Genomic DNA, 21,990 nt, shown 5'->3' with positions numbered 1-21,990 from the left:
AATTTCAACCTGTTGGCAAGGAGGAGTCATTGAAAGGTCTTATCTAAGGAAATTATATGCTCAAATTTGGAACATGCCAGCTTTTTAGATGATCCTTCTGGCAGCAGTGTGGAGGATGAATGGAAGAAAACAATACTGGAACTTAACCACAGAACGGGAGAGAGATGAGAAACGCTTGGGAAAAAGGAAAGGTGTAAAAGTAAATTCAGGTATAGACATGTTGATGAGGAGCTGCCGATGGGTCATACAGCAGAAGACCTCTGAACATAGAAATCCTTGCTGAAAATAAATCTTGAGTCTTCAGGATTTGAATAGTAGCAGTAAGCATAGGCATAGATGAGAACCCCTAGACAGGGCTGAATCAGGGATTCTTCAACTGAGTCCTTGGACTTCTAAGAGTTCTGCAGATAGAATTCAGGGAGTATGAGAACTTAAATAAGAGAAAATTACAACCTGTTTTCACTAAGTGAAATTTCCCTCAATTACCTTCAATTATAAATAAAGGCAATAAGTACCAGAAGTATTAACAGTATCTGTGATTAAATCACAATACCTATAATCACCAATAGAAACCTCAGACATTTTTAAAACCGCTTCAGTTATTAAAGATATCTTGAAATTACTGCTTCAAAATTATGGTGGTGATTAGACCCACCATTAGATATTATTATTTTGTGGGCTAATTTAAAAACTCTCATATTACTGTATCACAATATTTAGAGATATTTTGACAACTGCATTTTTTAATTTTTTTTTTGTAGTTGTATATGGACAGCAGGTCTGTATTTTATTTGTTTATTTCCATGTGGTGCTTAGGATCGAACCCAGTGCCTCAGATATGCTAGGCAAATGCTCCGCCACTGAGCTACAGCCCCAGCCCTTGACAATTGCATTTTAATATAATTACTTTCCTTTATATTTCTGTGCATTTTATTCAATGCATTCGAAACATTGTCCAGAGAAGTAATTAATGGGTCTCCTTCTCATGCCAAAGGGTCTGTGGCACATTTAAGAACCCCTGGGTTAGTATAAGAACAAAACCAAGGGAGGAAGCCTGGGAAACATTTTAAAGGAGTGGGTTTTGGGGCAGGGTGGGACTAAGAATTATCAGGTAGAAATGTAATAGAAGAACCAGGACAGTGCATCACTGCAGGATTTATAAGAACAGAAAGTTGCAAGGACAAGTGATCAGCAGTGTTAGGAAACATATTATAAAAGGACTAAAATATTTCCCTTTAATTTACCAATTAAAGGGCTGGGGTTGTGGCTCAGCGAGAGCACTCGCCTAGCACATACAAGGCCCTGGGTTCGATCCTCAGCACCACATAAAAATAAATAAAGGTATTGTGTCCAACCAACTACAACTAAAAAATAAATATTTTTTAATTTATCAATTAAAGACTTTTATTAGAGTTCTTTTACTGTAAGCCATAGAACCAACCCTGTGACGTAAGCAAAAAGAAATGTTTTGAAGGAATATGAGGTAGATCACAGATTCCAAGGGGAAAAACTGAAGAATTGGTCTATGAAAAAGACAGGAAAGCAGAGACTGTTCAGGGAGATTTCAGTAGCAAGAAGGAAAAACTCACCATTTGTCATTCCCGCAGTATGCTGGCTTGACCTGACTTGGGGTCTTGTGTCTACTTCTGGGCTGGGAGAAAGCTGGGCACCTGAACTGAAGTTACATCAAGATTCATGGAGAATGGCAGCTCCCTGAGATGGTACACTGTCACCAGGAGGGTAAGGATGCTAGGTAATTAAAGCACATGTTCACTTCAGGGGTATCTTACTGGCAAGTTTGGTGACAGCACAGAATCTAGGGGTTTTGTTGTTGAGACAGGGCTTTTGCTAAGTTACTGAAGCTGTCATCAAATTGGATCCTCCTCCCTCAGCCTCCTGTATCACTGGGATTACAGTTGTGAGCCAAGCCTGGATTCCAGGTTGTTTTTGTCAAGGGGCTGCCCAAAGTGAAGCAGAATATGCCACTCTGCCAAAAAGAAGTTGGCTGCGAGAAAAGATGCATGGAGTAACAATAAGGAAGAAAGGCAGAATCAAGGGAGAGGTTTTGGTTCTATTGTTTCTAACCTAGAAGATATTTGAGTATATTAATAGATAGAGAAAGGAGCCAAAGTAATAAGAAAAGTTTAAGATCTAGATAAACCGTAGAAGATGCATTGGCTCTGAGTAGAGAGAAGTTACTATTGCCACTTTCTACATCAGGTATTTATTAGGCCAGAAACCATGCTACACAGACTTCACCTGCATTATCTTTTAATACTAAAAAGTATCTAATTATAATCATCTTCCATTTCATAGAGTAAGGAATTAAAAATAGCAAGTTTAAAGTAAATTGTCCAAGGTCACATAGCCACAGGGCAAAGCAGGGAGCAGGCACATTTCTTTCTAACTCCAAATCAGCCTCTTTCCATAAAATCCAGAAAAAGGATTTTATCTAAGAGAGATGCCCCAGTTTGTCAATTTGTACCAGGGAGGTAGGACATAGAAAGGATTTTTGTCACTTAGCTTCACTTTCTTCCACAAGGAATCACCAGCCTTTGGTTGAAAAATAGAAAGCTGGAAATGGCACAGCAAGGCTGACCGAAGAAAGATTATTACAATCTACGCAAAGAATGGGAGAGAACTGGCTATGATAGGAAAAAAGGTCTGAGGAGCATGCTGACATCCCTGTCCACACACAGAGATGACAAACACATACAGTCTTTCAAGACTGCACAGTATCCAATGTTCACAGCTGTGTAACTTTACAGCTTCTACAGCAAGGCTACCCACTCAGGGTGGGTAGACCTACACTCAAATTCCAGCTCTGTCAGTGCTGTGAAGAAAGGTGAATTTTTTTAAACATATAATTATTCAAATTAGTTATTTCTTTGGCTCTGAGTTCAGATAATCAGAGTTTCCAATTCTAATCATTACTGAGCCAGCAGTAAAGTAATGCCTTTAAAAAATTGTGTGTTTGCAATGGGTGTGTACATTCATACATATATTCAATTTCTATCACCAACAACTTTAGCTAGCATCCATCTACAAAGTTTAAATATGGTCAACAATAGACTTCTTTCCTACTTATATTTTTCTAAATGAAAAATAAGTTTTAGTCTTCATTTTTTAAAATCCATAAAAACCATGTAATATTTTTAGATCATATGTTTTTATAATGTAACAAAAATTCAGAAATGCCTAGAAGATTTTTTTAGACTAGAAGAAAGAAAGGAAAAACTGTTTAAAATCTATAAAGAGTATAGTCAAAAGGCTTAAAGTATGGACTTGTTTAATACCTTTGGGGAAGTAATACTCTCTCACAAATATTTTTTAAAAAATCACCTGGAGAACTGAGGATGTGACTCAGTGATACAGTGCTTGCCTAGTATGCATGAGGCCCTGGGTTCAGTTCCCAACACTGAAAAAAAAAAAATCGCCTGGAAAATCATTACAATCTATCTCAAAACCAAGTTTATGATTAGTGCTCAGTTGACAAAAAATATAAGTCACAGAACGGAATAAAAAGAAAGATTATATACTTTTAAAGCATCTACCTATAGAACATAGAAGTTATCTGGGAAGATTCATGCCAAATTGTTGAACTATTTACCTGTGAGATTGGAATGGTGTAGACTTGGGAGTTCCCACTCAGGGAAGAAGGGAATTTAAAATTTTCTATGATATTCTGCTTTTTTAATATAAGCTTATATTGCTTTTTAAATTTAAAACTACTAATGTGTGTGTGTGTATATGTACTTGTGTTCATTCATTCATTTAATAAACTTTATTTTGGAATAATTTTAAATTTCCAAAAAAGTTGCAGAGATAATACAGAAAATTCCCATAATACTCTTCACTATGTTTCATCTATTGGTAAAACATCGTGTTACCAAAGTATGTGTGTAAAAACCATAAAACTGATCTTGGCACATTACATTAATTAAATCTACACTTTATTTGGATTACCAGTTTTTCCATTAATGCTTTCTTTCTGTCCCAAGACCCAACATTATCATGGGAGAACCCCATGAAAATACATAGTAAAACATTTTAAAATGGATTCAGTTAACCTCTCTCCTTTGTCTCCTCAACAATAGCTTCTTAGGCTTTTCTTATTTTTCATAACCATGAAGATTTGAGGAATATAAGCTAGGTATCAGGTAGAAGAACATCCTTCAGCTGAATTTGCCTGCTATTTTTCTCATGATTAGAATGTGGTTATAGATTTGGAGGAAGAATATCATCAGTATGAAGCACCTATCTCATCACATTATATAAGGGGTATAGGATATTCACTACCATCATTGGTGATATTAATCTTCACCACTTGCTTAAGGTCATGTTTGCCATGCTTCTCCATTGTGAAGTTATTATTTATTCCTTTCCATACTCTGTTCTTTGAAAGCAAGTCATTAAGTCTAGTCTATCCTCAGGGGGAGGTAAGCTTTTCCTCCTAAAGATGGGAGTATTTACGTACATAATTTGGAATTCTTCAGTAAAGATTTGTCTCAGCCAGTGCAGTGGTGCACACCTATGTAATCCCAGCAGTTCAAGAAACTAAGGCAGGAGGATCCAGAGTTCAAAGCCAGCCTCAACAACTTAGCAAGACCCTAAGCAACTCAGAGAGACCCTGTTTCTAAATAAAATATAAAAAAGGACTGGGATGTGGTTCATTGGTTAAGCACCTTTGGGTTCAATCCCTGGTTAAAAAAAAAAAAAAAAAAGCACCAAGATTTGTCTCTTCTACCCTATTTATTTATTTATTCAATCACTTATTTTTAATAGTGCATGTACTCATGCACTATTTATTTTATACTTTAAGTTATAACTCAATGCTACATTATTTATTAGATTTGGGCAGTTGAAGCTTTTTCAGCTTTGCTCCTGTCCCCCATTGAAGTGCCTATTCTTTTTATTTTTAAATACTCCCTTACTTTCTCAAATTTTATGACGCTCTTTCTTGCCTTGAACTTCTCCCTGCCCTGGCCCTAGAATAAACCACTTTGCACTCAAAGCCTTGATTCTTTTATTGAAGAATGGCATGCAAAAACCAAGTTCTGGCTAGTCTGTTCCTTCAACTACCTTTTAAATAAGTTTGTTGTCGATTTGAGTTAGCGTGTATGAAGCACTCTCAACATAGAGCCTAAGACACAAGAGCACTCAATAAAAGGAAAAAGACATCATTGCTGTTATGGATATTAGTCAACTTTTTATTGCTGTGACCAAAATACCTGGTAAGAATAACTTAGAGGAAGAAAGATTTTGGCTCATCATTTCAGAGGATTCAGTTCATGGCCAGCAGACTCCAAGGCAGAAACATGGTGAAAGGGTATGGTGGGGGGGAACGTTACTCAGCTCATGGCAGCCAGAAAACAGAATGAGGGCCAAGAGTTGGAGAGAAGATAACCCTTGACCTATTTTCTACAACCAGGTCCCATCTCCCAATAGTCCATCAAGTTAATGGATTAATTGATTTGATGGACTAATGAGATCAGAGCCCTGATAAAGTGAAACTCTTTAAAAAGTTCATCATGTACTTTTTCTGGTGGCACAAAACAACATACCAAGAGTCTTTCACCAAAAAGGTAGTTGTTCATTGTTTCAGCAACTATCTTGGCAACATCCTCAGACTCAAATTCCACAAAGGCATAGCTTCTTCTATTTTCAGTCCTTTTACTTCTGGACAGTCTGAATCTTGTATAATAGCGCCAAACTGGTAAAAAATATGCTTTGATTTGGGTATAATAAAATGCTGGATGCAGGTGCAGTTTTTGTGGGGGGTTTTTTTTTGTTGTTGTTGTTTTGTTTTTGTTTTGTTTTGTTTTTTCTGGGTTATGCACCGGTGAACCTCCTCTATGTCCTTCTGAAACTGGACATCTTCCTGCAGGTTCAGAATTGGCCCCGATGGCTGAACCAGTGAATGCCACCCTGCTAAAAGCTCCCAAATCTGTATAAAATGTTTTGTGCTTGTTTTGCTAATGAATGCTAATCTGCTAAATATTTCTATGTGTGGCAAAATTTGGTCTGAGACTTGTATTCATTAAACTTGGTACCAAGGTTATAGAAGAGTAACTATTACTACCTCAGATTTCTTGGGTGGCTGCTATGATTTTCAGAAAGAATCTGAAAATTGGGTGTGATAAAAATGGCTTAAGGAATTTTTAAATGTCTATCCTTCATACCCCATAGAGTTCTTGAGAAGTCACATTTGAAGCTCCCTATGTATTTTGTGCCCTAAGAATAGGTATATTGCCCCTGTGTCTGCTTATATATTCAGTCTGTATGAGAAATACATGAAGTTAACCATATAGAACATTTCAATATTTGAGTGTACAATAGATTATACACACTGAACCTGTTAGAGAAGTAATGCACATTTTAAAATATGAAATTTCCATTTACAATATTATGAGTTTTAGCTATGATTTTTATTATTCATTGGGTCCCCAAATTTTTCCTATGGAAACATTTTCCTCAAATTAGATGGGAAATATAAAACTAGATATAGAAATATTCTTTTTACATAGCCATTTCATGAAAAACCCTTCTGATTCCTGTCCAAGCTTCCCTGAGCCTTCTCCTAAATATTTACTCTGTACACCATCATTTTCCTTATATACATTCCTTCTTTCTTCCTTCCTTTTTATTTATTTATTTATTTTGTGTGTGTGTGTATGTGTGTGTATTAGGGATTGTATGTTGTGTTACTAGGAATTTAACTCAGGGACACTCTATCACTGAATCACAACTACTTCAGCCTGCCTTTACTTTTGTTTTGAGACAGGGTCTCACTAAATTGCCAAGGTTGGTCTTGAACTTATGCTCCTCCCACCTTAGCCTCCTGAATAGCTGGGATTATAGGTTTGTGCCACTGCACCCAGCTTCCTTACATCTATTCTTATGATATGCTAGTTTATGTGGTAGGCTCTTGTACTCAGGAATGTTCTGTACCCCACCAACTGGAACCATAGTCATTCCTCCAGGTTCAGGTCAAATTTACCTTCTGTTTAGACCCAGAATCCTGACTGAATTAATTGAGCCCTCATCTACTACTCCACAGTACTTTGTACTTACTGGAAATAATTAGATAGTTTTATAATTTCTCTGACTTCACCACTAATTGATCAGCTTTGTATATCCTGCACAATTGTGGTCACTGTGTAAGTATTCAATCAATGCATGCTGAATTTGATTGGTGTACATGCAGGACACTGAACAGAATCCCTCAGTCTTATATTTTCCCACTTGTATAGACAGCTCCCAGAACATTTCATCCAGAATAATGACAATAGTGTGTGGGTAAATCTTGGGGCATTGCCTTTGAAGACAGGCTTGATAACAGGCTCTGGGAACAGATTCCAGACATCTATGAGCAGTAGAAAGGACCCAGAACACAGGGAGAGTAGGCCAAATTACACTTTTCCAAGTTTTTCAGGGGCCAGCTATGAATAACATTATTCCATATTTCTTGAGGAATGCAATAACAGCCAGAGTTGCCTTCATCAGCAGTGTTTCTAATTACTTAGAGCAAAAATGTGATATAAAATTGAAGTATAAATAAGTAGTAAATCATGATGAAAATCATTAAATTACTTTAAGAATTCAAGAAAGCTTATAACCACAGAGAGTTGGAGGAATGAGCAAAAGCTTTAAAAAGGACCTGGGGTTTGGATAGGGTATGTAGCAAGAGCCAAGTTGACAGGCAGAACTACTGCTAGTTTTCTAAATTCATGTAAAGTTGTTATGTGATATGATTGTTCCTGTACAATTCAGGGAAAAGCAGGAGAATTGGACTAGATGCTAGCACAAGATTTATTTGACCACTTATATACCACAGGTCTGAAAGTAGAATAAAAATTCTCCTAAAATGAGAGCCAGGTAAAGAGATAGACCACTATCATAAGTAACCCAGTTTCCGCTGACCACACCTGAGTATTTCCTGTATCCCAGAAATTGTACTAGGTGCTTCACACACATTATTTCTAAGCCTCACAGTACTTGATAAGGTAGGTACTATAAAGATAAGCAGGGCCCAGAAAGGTTAGGCAATATTCCCTACATACAGAGCTAGTAGGTAACGGGACTAAGGTTTGAACTCGGAAGATCTAACTAACTACAAGCCTAAGCTCACCAATATCCCACCTGTCTTCCTGTGAGAATCAGTCCTCTGAATCTTTGAGGGGAAAAAATGTTGCTGTTTAAACATTGTTGCGAATAGTAATGCCAGCATTGTGGGCTTCAGAGTTAAAAATGGCTCTTGTCTACAGAATTAATTCAGAAGACAAATAAGAATCATGCCCACAAAAAAGAAATACATTATGGTGCTAAAGTCAAGAGTAAGTAATCCCCCAAGTCAGGAGGTAGTAACTTAACATATCAGTGTTGGGAACTCTCTGATCAGATTAGCTTTTATTTAAAATTTTAACTAATAACAAACTTTCTGTGTTGAACAACAGGTCTTATTTAGTAGAGTCCCCATCCAGTACACTAACTTTGTATTTTCTCCCCCTCTTCACCACAGTGCACCAGCCACAGTGGCTGCTGAAGTTGTCCTGGACACAGACTTTAAGGTGGAAAAGGTTTAGAGATCAGCTAAAAAGATACTGGGGATTTCCATGAGAGAACTGTCTACTCATATCAGGTCTATGGTTTAGTAAAAGGGAAGTCAGGAGGTGGAGGAACATGACCCAACCTGTCACACAATAAAAAATTATATGGACTGATCCTAAGTTCATTTTCACCAAATCCCAAAGACTTAGAAACAAGACAAAATGGCAATTCAACATATCTTGAGAGGGCTGAAGATGACTTCCTGTCTCTACCTTGAAGGATAGGATTGAAGACAATGCTTCATTCCAGATAGGGAGTTCAGAAAGGAACAGGTTTAGAATGGAGAAGATGATATTATTTGAGTTGTGCAGAGTAAAGGTGTCTGGAAGATTCAGGAGGAAACATAAGAAAGCAGAAGCATGTAAGTTTGAATCTCAGGAAAAATAATCAGAACCTAGAAATCCAAATTTAAAAGTTATCAACACTTTTCTTCTCTGTAGGGATAACCATCAAAAAACATAGAGCAGCTAGAGAAAAGGAAGAAAGTGAAAGATTTGTCTCTTCCTATCTGGGACTAGACTGATAATCCCATGAAAGTAATTTTAGACTAAATAAAACACTAAACTTGATTAGTGGTCAGGATTAAGCATATAGAACACTTGTGAACATTTAACTTCATAAATTAATTTTAGTTCAAAGAATTTTACAGAAATAAAATGTAAAGTCTATTTGTTATCATCACATAAAAACTTAACTGTTTGTGGTTTTCTTAATAGATGTTTGTTATTGTTTCTCTCAAAAAAATGAAAAATAAGAAGAGGAAGAGTTGAAGTAAATTTGCAAATGCCAGACAAATTATGGGAATTATAGTTCCAGAAATAGTTACCTGAGGATGACATGAAAGACAATCTTCTTATTCTCCCCAAAATTGTCCTTTGGAAACCTTTTTGAAATCATATCAGCTCTAGTAGCTATAACCCCAAGTCACATTACTGGAAGGACACCTCAGGAATCTGCCCCTTCTCATAACTATTTTCTTCTAATCTATAAAGGTACAATTACTTGTTTTAATAGCTAAACATTTAAATATTGATGATTGAAGAGCACTATGCTAGTAACAGCATCATGATTATTTATTGAGTTCCAAGTACATGTTGGGCACCATTCTGGGAGCCATGGCCATTCTCAGTAAGCTTACAAGGAAAGCATTATCAAATCCATGTTACAAATGAGGACTCTAAACTCAGAAAAGTAAACAACTTGCCCAGGGTCACATGTTGGTAGCAACAAAGCAGAATTCAATCCTCTATCTGTTTTTTTTTTTTTTTTTTAACCAATGCCCTTGAATACTCTGCAATACTTTACTTGCTATTTAGAGAAGGACTTTCATCAATGAGCTATAAAAATTGTAAAGATTAACACTGGTATGACAATAAACAAATTATTTGATTAAGTGACATGAAACTGCTGATATCTGGCCATCTTTGACCACAAAAATATAAATTCCATAAGGTTCAACCTAATAAAAGTGCATTCAACCATATTTTATGTGAATGTCTGGAGCAATGGGGTGAATTTCTAAAGAGATTCCACATCTAACAGAAGAGACTCAAATATTTCACCCAGTGCACTAACTGAAGAGTGCATATTGTAGCTTTAAAAAAAAGGAAGAAAAAATAAAAACGAATGAATTTGCAAGACAAAGAAACTAGGGAAAAAAAGTGTTGTGAAAGATAGTAACTTGAAAGTTTAAGTGAACCTTATGTGTTGATTTTATATTGACCACCAAGAACTCTATGAAATTCAAACTAATGAAACACAAGTATAAAATTAAAATGGTATAGAAACCCTATTTTCTAAGTTTTTGTTCCCAAAATTCATGTTGACATCCTAATCCCTACAATGATGGTACTAGGAGGTGGGGTCCTTGGGAGGTTATCAGAACATGGGAGCAAAACCCTCATGAATGGAATAAGTGCCCATATAAGGGAGGACCAAGAGAGATCCCTCCCTATCCCTTCCACCATGCAAAGACAGTTAAAAGGTCTGACCTGTCATTCAAAATGTAGACACTTAACAGACACTAAATCTGTAGCACATTGATCTTGGACTTTCTATCCTCCAAAACTGAGAAGTAAATTTCTGTGGTTTATAAACTACCCAATTTTTAGTGGTTTTTGTAGTGGCCTAAATAGAACAGGACAATAAATTTTAATGTTTTTATCTACACAAAGGCACTAAGTAGGTTTAAACTATTCTTTGGAAAATCTTTTTTGAAAATCACAAGGCTAAATAAGTGAATGGTTTGGAGAACCTATGTAAATGAGGTATAAAATATCCTTGTGTCCTGCAACTGGCTATGCCATGTATTGTAGATATAAGAAAATTCTCATGAGGCATAATTTTTATCATGTAGCATGATGAGGTTGATAAAAGTAAATGTATTGAACACATTTTAAGATCATAACAGTGTGTTTTAAAATTTAATGGCATTATATTTTCTTATTCAGTCTACTAAAATATAACCAAAGTACTGCCTTATCCTAGGATGTTTTTCTAATTGCTTTTGGATATTGTTTGTCTTCTTAAAGAGGAAGGCAACTTAAAAATAGCATGTTGTCAAAATGGTTTGAATTTCAAGAAAAAAAAAACTCATACCTCTTCCTGAGAAAGAAATACTCAGTTCATAAGCATGACATTTTAGAATGCCTTTGGTACAAAATTCAGCTGTAGACATATCCACTGCTAAAAGAGTTTGCCGGTAATTTAAAATAAATAGCAGAAATCAGTTATATTCATTATTCTCTTCATATATGAGGCTTCATATTCTGGCCAAACAATTGTTTCATTGTGTTCCTCTGTTTTGCTTTATTTCTCATTAGAGCATTTTTAATAGTAATAGGGAAGGGCTGACTACAATGGTTTATCCTTCTCCCTATTGGGTGCTTTAAATGAAGTTTCTTTGAAAATCTACCAATCCATTGACCTAAGACTTATTGCTAAAAATTTAAAGATTAAAAAAATAAATAACTTTGTTCCTAAGGGAGATTCAAATTCATTAATGAGAGAAAGAAAGAGACAACCACCAATAGAAGAATCAATATATCTTTTAAATGACCTGCAAAACCTAGCTCCCTCACAGAAACTCTGCAGAGGACATCAGTACTACCCAGACAATATTCTTGCTCTCAGTGGAAGAATTCAGAATAATCAGATGGAACATAATGCCCTCACCATCAGCCAAAAGGGCCTCTTGACATACTATTTGAAATAGCAAGAATCACTCATGGGTGTTTAGCACCTTGAAAAGGACCACTGCGAAAGAGAATTAATTTCCTATATATTGAATATGATCATATTATTTCTTTCTAGGGTTAAGTGGATTCATTTATTCTCATAACAAATATTTATTGAGCACATATCATATGCAAGGCACATATCATATTCTAGGAGCTAAGAAAATATCCATGAACGAAACACAAAAAATTCTGCCCTTGTGCAGCTTACATTATACTAGGATGAAGAAAACAATAAATAGGTAAAATGTGTGATAAATAAATGGTGATAAATGTGATGGAGAAACATTAAACATGGAAAGAAAATTAAATAAGAATATATGTGCTGGCACAGTATAAGCATTTATACTTTTAAATTTATACTTCATACAATTAAATTTATACTTTATACATTTAAAATACTAAAGCACTTTTCTCTCTGCTAACAAATGCTCTAAAAATTATTTGCTTGCTTTCAGGATTGAGTTGGAAAAATTGCATTTTTTTCTTGGAGAAGTAATAATTTTATCACACTACTTGTGAGTAGGTAAAATAATAACAATTTTCATTGATCAAATGCCCTCTTTGAGCCAATAACTTCATTTCATCCTGTAAAATGGATACTCTCCCTATTATATGTTTGGGAAAAGTAAGACTCCAAGAACTTAAGATCACAGATTTAATAATTAAAGAACTAAGAAGCAGAGGTAGATACACCTAGCTTCAAAATCCTACTAGGCTGTTTTCATCCAGCTTATAGATAAAAAGTATCAGGAGAGAATTATTCAAGAAGGGAATCATGACTATTGCTCACAAGGCACTACCCATTCCCTGCCTAACTTCCCTACCTCTAAATCTCCTGCCCACAGAATAGCAGTCTATATACATATGTGTAAATTGTTAGGTTTTAGTAGTCCAAAACTCAAAATGGACACGTCTCATTCGGTACAAGCTAATGAAAAAAAAAATCACTTTAGGTTTGGTAATGTGGCATGTTCATCTCCAGTTGAGGTTCTCTTTTATTTTTGAAAAGGAACACTTTTGTTTTCTCATCAAGTTTGTTGACAGCACTCAACTTACTTCTTGTTTGCGTATTTTAGCATATACGATAATTAGACAAGAATGGTGTTAAGATCTAAGAACCAGAGAAAAACATTGTGCCAGAGATCATAATTTCCATGATATTTTTAAAAATATCCATGATATTTTTAAAAAATTATTTCAAAAAGTAAAATTAAACATGGATTTATTCACTTTCATGACAAATAAACCAAATAATATTAACCAGAACAAAGAACAAAAGAGAAAACTCTCAAAGCAAAAAATAACTGGTGAAATATGTCTCTTCATAAGCTGATTATATCATCTTTTCCTTGGTCCTCTGCCTCTCAATCTATTCCTTTTCAGTTTAACTAGACAAACTTCAAATGTTTAAAAATCTTATTATTAATTATTTATTTTAAATTAGTGTCTTAATTCACCAATCTGATTCTTTATTAATCCTCAGAGCAATGACATCTGTTTTTGTGATCATTTTTATTTTTACCTCTGTTTTTAGATTTGTCTCTATTCAATCAGCTGCCACTCTGAGGCATGTGTTTCCCTATAGTATTCAAGAAGCTACATGTCACTCCCTGCCAATGCTGAAGAAATGTGCTTTGCTCTGGCTTCTTGCTGTGTTGCTTACCTTCTCATTACTGCTCCCCTTATTTTTATTTATTTTTAATTAAAAGTGAAATTTAACAATAGTACCAAGAGATTTTTTTCTTAAACTACACTTGCACACCTGTTTTCAATTTTGGATCACCTTTTCTACCACATGTGGCCCTGCTACTTCAGTCATTTCCAGTTGCTACCCATATAGACTACCTACAAGGCTAACTAATGTGAGTTTTAAAGGGTCATTCCCTTTTAATTCACACAAACGTGAAAACCAGATTGAATACAGGGCAACATTTGAATTAACCATTAAAAACTAAATGCAAGTGAATTACTTCACATGGAGCATATCAGAGGAGATGCAATGTCATTTGGCTTTAGATGGGCTATTTTTATGGAAATGTAATGGGAATTAAGAGTGGCACAGAGAGGAGAGCCTTAGGAGGTAGGATTCTTGCAGGAACAACTATGGTGGGATCAGAACTGTTCCAAAAGGTGACAGTGACAATAGGTAGGATAGAAACAAACTACAAGCACTAAGGATTAGGAAAGCTGAGAGTGGGCCAGCAAAGATAATGAGTTATTAGAAACACATTGAAATCAAAAAGTTGAAGAGAACAGAAAGTTATAGGCAACCACAGATATGCCTTAAGCTCCATCTCAGGGTATATCCAGAACAATAGAAGAATTAATTAGGATCATTAACAAGCAGAACCCAGATAACATAGTGTTAAATCTGTGACAAACTCTCCAAGTAATGTACATGTGTGTCCCTAGGGTTGTTCTTATTTATAAAGTGTTTTGTTTTTCTCCTTAACATATGATCTTGCACAGAGATTTGATGCTTTTGTTGATTGTTAACTACTGGTGAAATTATCTGAAATAGCTGGTTTTATGGCTTGTACAATGGCAAATGTGGTGAGCATGAGAATTGTTAAGGGACAAAGAATAAGTGTTCTTGGGGCTTATTCCCTGCAAAAAACTCCAGACTTCCAAGCAGTGACAAGTACCCTTTATGGATTTGTCAGATTCCCGTTTATTGACATAGTCAAAAGAAGAAGAAAAGGTTACCTTTTATCCTTTTCCTGTACAACAAAAACCATCCTTCATATTAATTCTCTAACCACTGTCTGCAAATCTCTAGACTAATAGAGTAAGGCAGCCACTTCTCACTGTGATATGATGGGTAAGAATGCTTCACTTACCGCAGGGCCCAGGAGCCAGTCATTGGCTTCTCATAATTATAAATGGTGGATCTGGAATTTAGAACATTAGCATAACTGAAACTGCCTTGCTGGAGAAAGATTCATTATAAATATTGACTATGATTCCCTTCCTAATTTAAAAAAAAAAAAAAAGCAAACTCTTCTGTAGTAATATAAGCACAAATTATGGATCCCCAGCCTCCTGGAGAGAGAGAATTGGGTTGAGGAAAGGACAGTGCTAAAAAAAATACCCAGAATAAATATGCTATGTAATTTAAATGAGAGTTAAACAAAGAAGGTGATGATAAAAGTAATCAAATAGTAAACAAAGGGCAAGAAAATTAATATAAACATTGAACCAATACATGGTTAATTACCTTGCTTGGCAAAGAAGATTTGATTTCTCCCCTGAAAGCAATAGTGGTGACAAATAAGCCTGATCAACCAAATATCTTCAGGTATAATGTAATATGTCCCCCTCTGGCTATAAAAGAAATGTCATTGGATCACTGTGCACACTGCTGAATTACCAAGGGGCAAGGAGGCAGGTGGTATTTTGCTCTGGGTTGTTTTAACAATGATGGTCCCTTATATTTTAAGCTTCACAATTTCTGTTTGAATATTTCCAGATCTGGGAGTTGAGGGAAACTCAAACTCAAAATACACACAGGACTCAGGCAATAGGGGATGCAAAAGGACCATACAGAACAAGCCACATAATTTACAGAGTCCTGTGTAAAATGAAAATGCAGAGCCTCTTATTCAAAAATTATTAAGAATTTAAAGATGGTAACAGCAAAGCATTAAACCACACATAAATGCTTGTAGGTGTAGGGCCCTATGCAACTGCACAGGTAGCACATCCATGAAGCCTCCCTGCCCTAGATCCATACAAAACAAGCTCTAGGTCTGGTTCAGTTCATGCATTAGCCAGTTTGAGATCATGTTCTAAAGTTCCATACTCTCTCCCTTGTTTCCTTTATGGCTCAAGTACATAGTACATAGCAAGAGGGCTGGAAGAGTCTAGAAACTTTCCCTTGTCCCCTTTGTGGCACAAGCACATAGCAAGATGGCTGAAGGAGTCTAGAAAATGCCTTATGGCTGAAGAGCAAAGAAAAACATAGCTGGTGGCTTGCAAGGGAAACAAGTCTCTCCTTTATCGTCACCAAGTATTAAAATCAACTCAAGGATTCTGATAGTAACAGGTATGTACTAACAGAGGAAAAAATCTTCTGCCTTATTAATTCAAAATACCTGAAAGTCTGTTAGTATGGACAAAGTCCTATAAAAATGTAATGTGTCTTTGAAAAGCCTTCTTACTTACAAGCTGTCTACAGAGCTGGGTATTTGTAATTGCCATCAAAGAAGGAGGAATAATCAATCTGCAAATGATTTTTTTTCCCCTACATGGGCATACCAAGCTGAACATACTCTATCTGCATGAATATGTACCTTAAAAAGTCATGCAAATACATCATAGTACATTAGTTAAAATGATTATTTAAAGAATGGTTCCCATTTGAAGTGATGTTTATAAGGTATGCTAGGATAAATGCACAGGTTAGATGGACCTTGTGTGGTACACACTTTTACTAGCATGTTAGCTAGAATGCTTGATTTAGAGGGCTCTCTAGAAAAGTAGCTTTTAAAAATGTGAGAAATGGCTTTCATTAAAATTTTCTAAATTTCTCCTTAATTGTCTGTAACATGCATTTCGTCTTACTATATGTCAGTTTTGTCAAATGAGACAGACATACACTTTTTGAATGATTGCAATTATATTTCTCAAAATAGCTTAAACAAAAAAAAATCACTAATTGCCATATTGGCCATATCTACACCCAGTAAGCTTCTAATCCAACTCAAGCAGGAATAAAATTTCTTATTCAACACAGCAAAAACATATAGAACCATTTATGTATATGTACCTCTACATATTTGTGGAGATAATGGATTTATCTACTAGCACATGGAATAGAAGTGAATAGAAATACATTGCAGAATCACACAGGAAAATATTCTAATACAAATTTATTTGTTTATTTTTGTCCCTCCTTACAGAATGTAGTTGGGGAAAGGATTTGTATATGTCATATGTATTGTGGTATTCCTTAACAATGCCTGGACATAGAATACTCCATATTTGTTGAACTGAATCATAGAATTTAAAAAATGCCTTTCACTGATTCTAGGATTGGAAATAGAAGGGCATCAGAGATATGTAGCAGGATCCCCAACTTCCCTAAATTCCACTATTTTATTCCCTAATTGGTACCTAATTCCTATAGTCACTGTACCTGGAAGCTCTCTTGCTTTCTGTCAGTCTCTCATTCTTGTACCTCATGCAGGCATGAGCTTTAGCCTCCTTGGAACAGGCTAGGATAGAGGTTAACTTCTTCCCAGAACCTACAAGAGGCTAATAAGCCCTGTGGAATAATATTTCTAAGTATTCACCATTCTGGAATCAATATCAATGTGCTGTCAGTATGTGCATTAACCCCACACTCAAACAAAGAACTGCCCTTAGAGCCCAGTAATGACACTGGGCGTGGATAGCTGGGGATGGGCAAGATGATGCAGAGATGACTGTATCATCTATCCTCAAACACAAGACTTCCAGGATGTTGCACAAGACTGTCATTCTTATATTTGGTCAGAAGACAGCTTTTGGTTTCAGCCACTAACACATTCAGAAAAAAAAGAAGTCTCTTTTTATGTTTTTTACTTAAGAGATAGAGATTCAGATCACACCTTCACACCTTCCATGCTGTGAGAGAAGTTTGTTTCTCTTCCTTGCCTGGTATTGCCAGAGAATGCAAATGTCTTAAAGTTAGCAGAGCCACTACATATGTAGCTGATAGAACAGGAACAACAAACTTGAATCATTAATGACTCAGGTCTAAGACATGCTTTTTAGTGACACTCCATCACGCCCACACTCATTTATGTAGCTTTTTCCACATACAGGTCCTGCTAAAAAGATATGTCAAGAGTCATGGCAAAAGGTCTGTGCATTGATTCTGCATTACTTAAATCTCTAGGATAAGAGTAAATATTCACATTTGACCAAGATTCACATTCATCCTTACAGGAAAATAGATCTTCATGTAGTAAATGAGATTTTGTTCTACATGTGAAATCTGATTTTCCAATTAGAATGAGGAAGGGTGGGGTATATATAATACAGTGTTGATGACTGATCTGTATGGTATGTACAGTTAAGATGTCATAAAACTGGGATGACTGTGAGTAAGCATGTATGATGCAGAGCCAGATTACACTGGTTTAGAATCCTGACCCAAACACTTATTAACTATGTGACTTTAGCCAAGTTCATAACCTAAGAATCGGTTTCTGCAAAATGTAAATAATAGAACCTAATCCTATAAAGTAAGATTATTACTCTGTACCTCATAATGTCATTATAAGGACTAAATAAGATACATACAGGGCTGGGGTTGTGGCTCAGCGGTAAAGCACTTGCCTAGCATGTGGGAAGCCCTGGGTTCAAGCCACAGCACCACATAAAAATAAATAAATAAATAAATGTATTGTGTCCAACTATAACTAAAAAATAAATATTAAAAAAAGATACATACAAAGCTTAGTCCCATAACTGATACATAATAATAACTGAATAAATGATAGCTGTGGTTGGTTAATATGATTATTAATTTTATCATTTCTACCATGGCCTAGCTATCAGCAAAGAATTAACTTCCTTGAAAATTAACTTCTTTGAAACTTTGTAATTTAGTATGAAAACCATAGCTGTAAGTATGGTGTAAATTAGCTTCTTGTAAGGTTTACATGATCTATACAATAAATACAGTCTTGATTTTTCAGTTTTTATTATGAAACAAAATTCTCTAAATTCTAGAAAATTTCAGTGAGACACCAATAAAGGCAACCAGAGAAATCTCTCCCCTTACTCAAATGGGTGCACACATGTACACACACACACACACACACACACACACACACACACACCATCTACCCCTTGGGGATATATTAAAACTACAGCAACTGAAATAGACTTAGCCAGTAATTAAGACACACAGCTAATCAGAGAACAGCACAGGCTGTAAGAAGAAACAGAAGACCTGGATGACAGCTCTCATTACCAGGGCTTTGTTCTCTTAGAGCAAAAGAACACATAAGCATAAAGTTGAAGAACTATTAACTGCATTTTGAATACTTGTGGGGGTTAGGAGAATCATGGGCTTGTCTGAACTGGGAGGATATTCCACTAGATAACTGCGTCAGCCCACACCCACCCTCAAAGCATGACTTCACTTTTTCTAACACTGCCCTAAAGAAATCTGGCCTCTGCGACTTCCAGTAATTGTATAAATCACCGATGATGAAGCAACTGAGAGCACTGTTAGACAAAAGAGACAAGAATTAAACAAATAGAAAACTCATTAAAATTCTGCCTTTGGTTATTTTTTACTCCTAGCAATTCATGTTACCAAACAAGTCTTTCTTCATTGCTTTTCATTGGAAGTAATACTTTAGAAGAATTCTAATGGGCAAGGAGTGATTTTTTCCAGACTTGTAATCCAGTCACTAGACATACTTTCCCTTCCCCCATCACCATCTAACACTCCTCCCTGTCACCTTAGAGCTGCCGACTTAGCTGTGTTCACACCCAGCAGTCCCAACAGAGCTTTCTGTTCACATTATGCGACATAAAACGGCAGGCAGTGATCAATTCATACTCCTAAGTGCTTGCGATAAAGCCAGGCTGAGCTGACCTCTCCTATCTCACATAGCTGTATGTCAGCCATATAAGCTTAAAAAACAGAGTAGCATGTGTGTGATGTAGTATAAACAAACTAATTAAAATCTGAGCTCTTTCACTCAGGCTAGTGCCTAATGGGACCAATATGCTCAACTCTGAGAAAAAAAAAAAAAAAAAAAAAAAAACAACCTCCAAGCTGGCTAGAGGTATTGCTTTTCCTACTTCCTGTGATATGTTTGTTTTAGGCTCAATAAATAGGCTAAAATAAAAGGAACTCAAGGGTTGCCATTCTTTCCTGTGAGACTTTTCAAATAAATACTGTCAACTCGGCAGCACAGAATCACAAGACCACTCCCTGATTCTAAGTGGACATATTGATCAATTGAACTGACATGTGCCTCCTCCTTTCTCTCCCCAGTAGCAATCAGTTGCACTAGGGAAATCCATTTCATTTCCCAAAACAAAAGGCAACACATTACTCCGTACTGACAGTGTTAGGCTCTATTTTTTAGGGGAAAAAAAATGATGTAAATGATGATGATGATGATGAAGATACCTAAAGACTGAGCTAAGAGTTGAGATGAAAAAGATACATAACATGTTTATCTAGAGTTTCAGAATTGAGTCAGGGTTATGATTGAGTCCAAGGATCTAAACACCTTGCAATCACTGAGGATTCTAATATTTATTCATCATACCAGATTTTGGTTAAAGTTAAGCAAGAGATAGCAACACCACTGTCACTTCCAGAGGCTCTCCTCAGGGTTAATGTTGACTGCAACTGCCGCAGAGAAGAGACTTGTTCCTTTCTCAGTTACAAGTCAGCCTGAAAAGAACTCCAGCTATTTTAGAAACTAGCTAGAGACAGAAAAATATTGTGGCAGTCTTTCAACTAACTATGGAGGTCGTGAATTGAAGAACCACCACATAAATCAAAAGGCTTAAATAATTCCATTTTGTTTAAGTCTTTATGCTTTTAATAAATTCTTTCCAGAATATGCAAGAAATTCCCTTTCACATCAGGGTATCAAATGCTTATTCAGCATTCGTTCCTTACCATGAAGAAACTGAAACCCAACCGAGGTAAATACTGAATTCCATACTAAAAATCAATAACTATTTCATTAATCACAAGAACAAACAGGGGACCAATTAGCTCTGCACCATAAAAAAAGAAATATATATCCTTACAATGTTTAAAAACTGTAAACTACTCATTTTAGAGCTTATCCATGGCTTTTCAATAGAAAATCATCATGTTTATAAAAAAATTCTATAAGAACACTAAAAATAACATACAGAGATGGAGCAAGAATAATTCTTTATATTTTGATTCCTGTATGACTCTTACAGGCCTTTGTCTTAACCCAGCAGCCTGAAAAACAGATTTAGGCAAAACAACCCTTCTTTCCCCAGGCCATTTTAAGCAGAAAACATCCCCCAATCTCTGCCTTAGCAGACACCGACTAGCCAACAAAACAGCCATGCAATTAAGGTCCAGACATTTAACACTCACCATCTCCTGCTCCCACCGTCTTCTTTTGATGTTTATGGCACATCTGTAGGATGCAATACTAGGAGATGCCTTGTTTGACCTGCTGCATGATGCTGTGACATCAGTTCAGATGATGCAGCTCATTATGGGAAAGACTGCTGTTGCTATGGCAACTGGGATGTGCTAGGAATCCTTGCTGCATTTCCAGTGGAGCCTCAGACAATACGGAAGCCCTGTAAGAAACAGACAATATGCAAAATTTAGACCAAAGGAAGAGGATTCCTCATTGGACTAAAATTCATAAGTTTAATAGGGATTTCCCTAAAAGCAAAGCACTTTGGAAAAAATTAAAATTACCTCCCCTTTGTTGTTATACATTTTGAAAAAAGATGAGAGAGGAATATAGATTTAGTACACAGCAAATAAAAATTCAAATGCATAATGATTCTATATAAGAAAATTTGATCAAAAAATTTACAAGATAATTTTTCCTCTCTGAATAGTAGCATTATGATACCTTTTTAACAATTACTAAAAAGATTTTTTGCTTCTGTCAAAGATCAAAAGAAAAAAGCAGAGAGAAGAAAAATACTTAAAAACCAAATATAAATAGCTGACCAAGTATTTCTACTTCTAAAGTAAACAGACTTTAATCCTCAAAACACAGGCAAACTATTGGCCAACTAAGTATGCTCCCTGAACACCAACCTACAGAACATTCTTATGTATAGTTACTCAGCACTCATCTAAACCTAAACTCTGAACAGCAGTGCAAGGAGGTTTGGATTCTGGGAGTTGGGGGGGGGGGCGCACCACAGCACCCTCAATTTCTGGGGGCTATTCCCTTGACCTACAAAGAACTCTTCCTACTCATGGCCAAAATGCAAGAATCCTTTCTGGAACTAAATCTGTTGGTTGGAACAAGTGGCAGACCTACTAGAAATGTCCTAAGTCATTGGCATTCCAAATATCGAAGTCTGTTTTTTGTTTTTTTTTTTTTTCCTTTGGGGCAATAAGACAGCCTACCACATAGATTATTCACACCCCTCCCCCATAGAAGCT

The 21,990-nt window shown here is 36.0% G+C and overlaps 1 protein-coding gene across 3 annotated transcripts in view; it reads right to left on the bottom strand.

The window, feature by feature from the left end:
* The window catches only part of Akap6 (A-kinase anchoring protein 6), a 500,764-nt gene extending 479,649 nt beyond the window's left edge, over positions 1-21,115 (bottom strand). For all 3 annotated transcript variants that reach the window (XM_076850183.2, XM_076850180.2, XM_076850182.2), the window contains exon 1: positions 20,950-21,115. The gene's annotated coding sequence lies outside the window, so the exon portion shown is untranslated. The remainder of the gene's footprint in view (positions 1-20,949) is intronic.
* Between the last annotated feature and the right edge of the window lie 875 nt (positions 21,116-21,990).

The sequence above is a fragment of the Callospermophilus lateralis genome, chromosome 3 (assembly GCF_048772815.1).
Source record: "Callospermophilus lateralis isolate mCalLat2 chromosome 3, mCalLat2.hap1, whole genome shotgun sequence".
Lineage (NCBI taxonomy): Eukaryota > Metazoa > Chordata > Mammalia > Rodentia > Sciuridae > Callospermophilus > Callospermophilus lateralis.
This window is presented reverse-complemented; position numbering and strand designations above follow the sequence as displayed.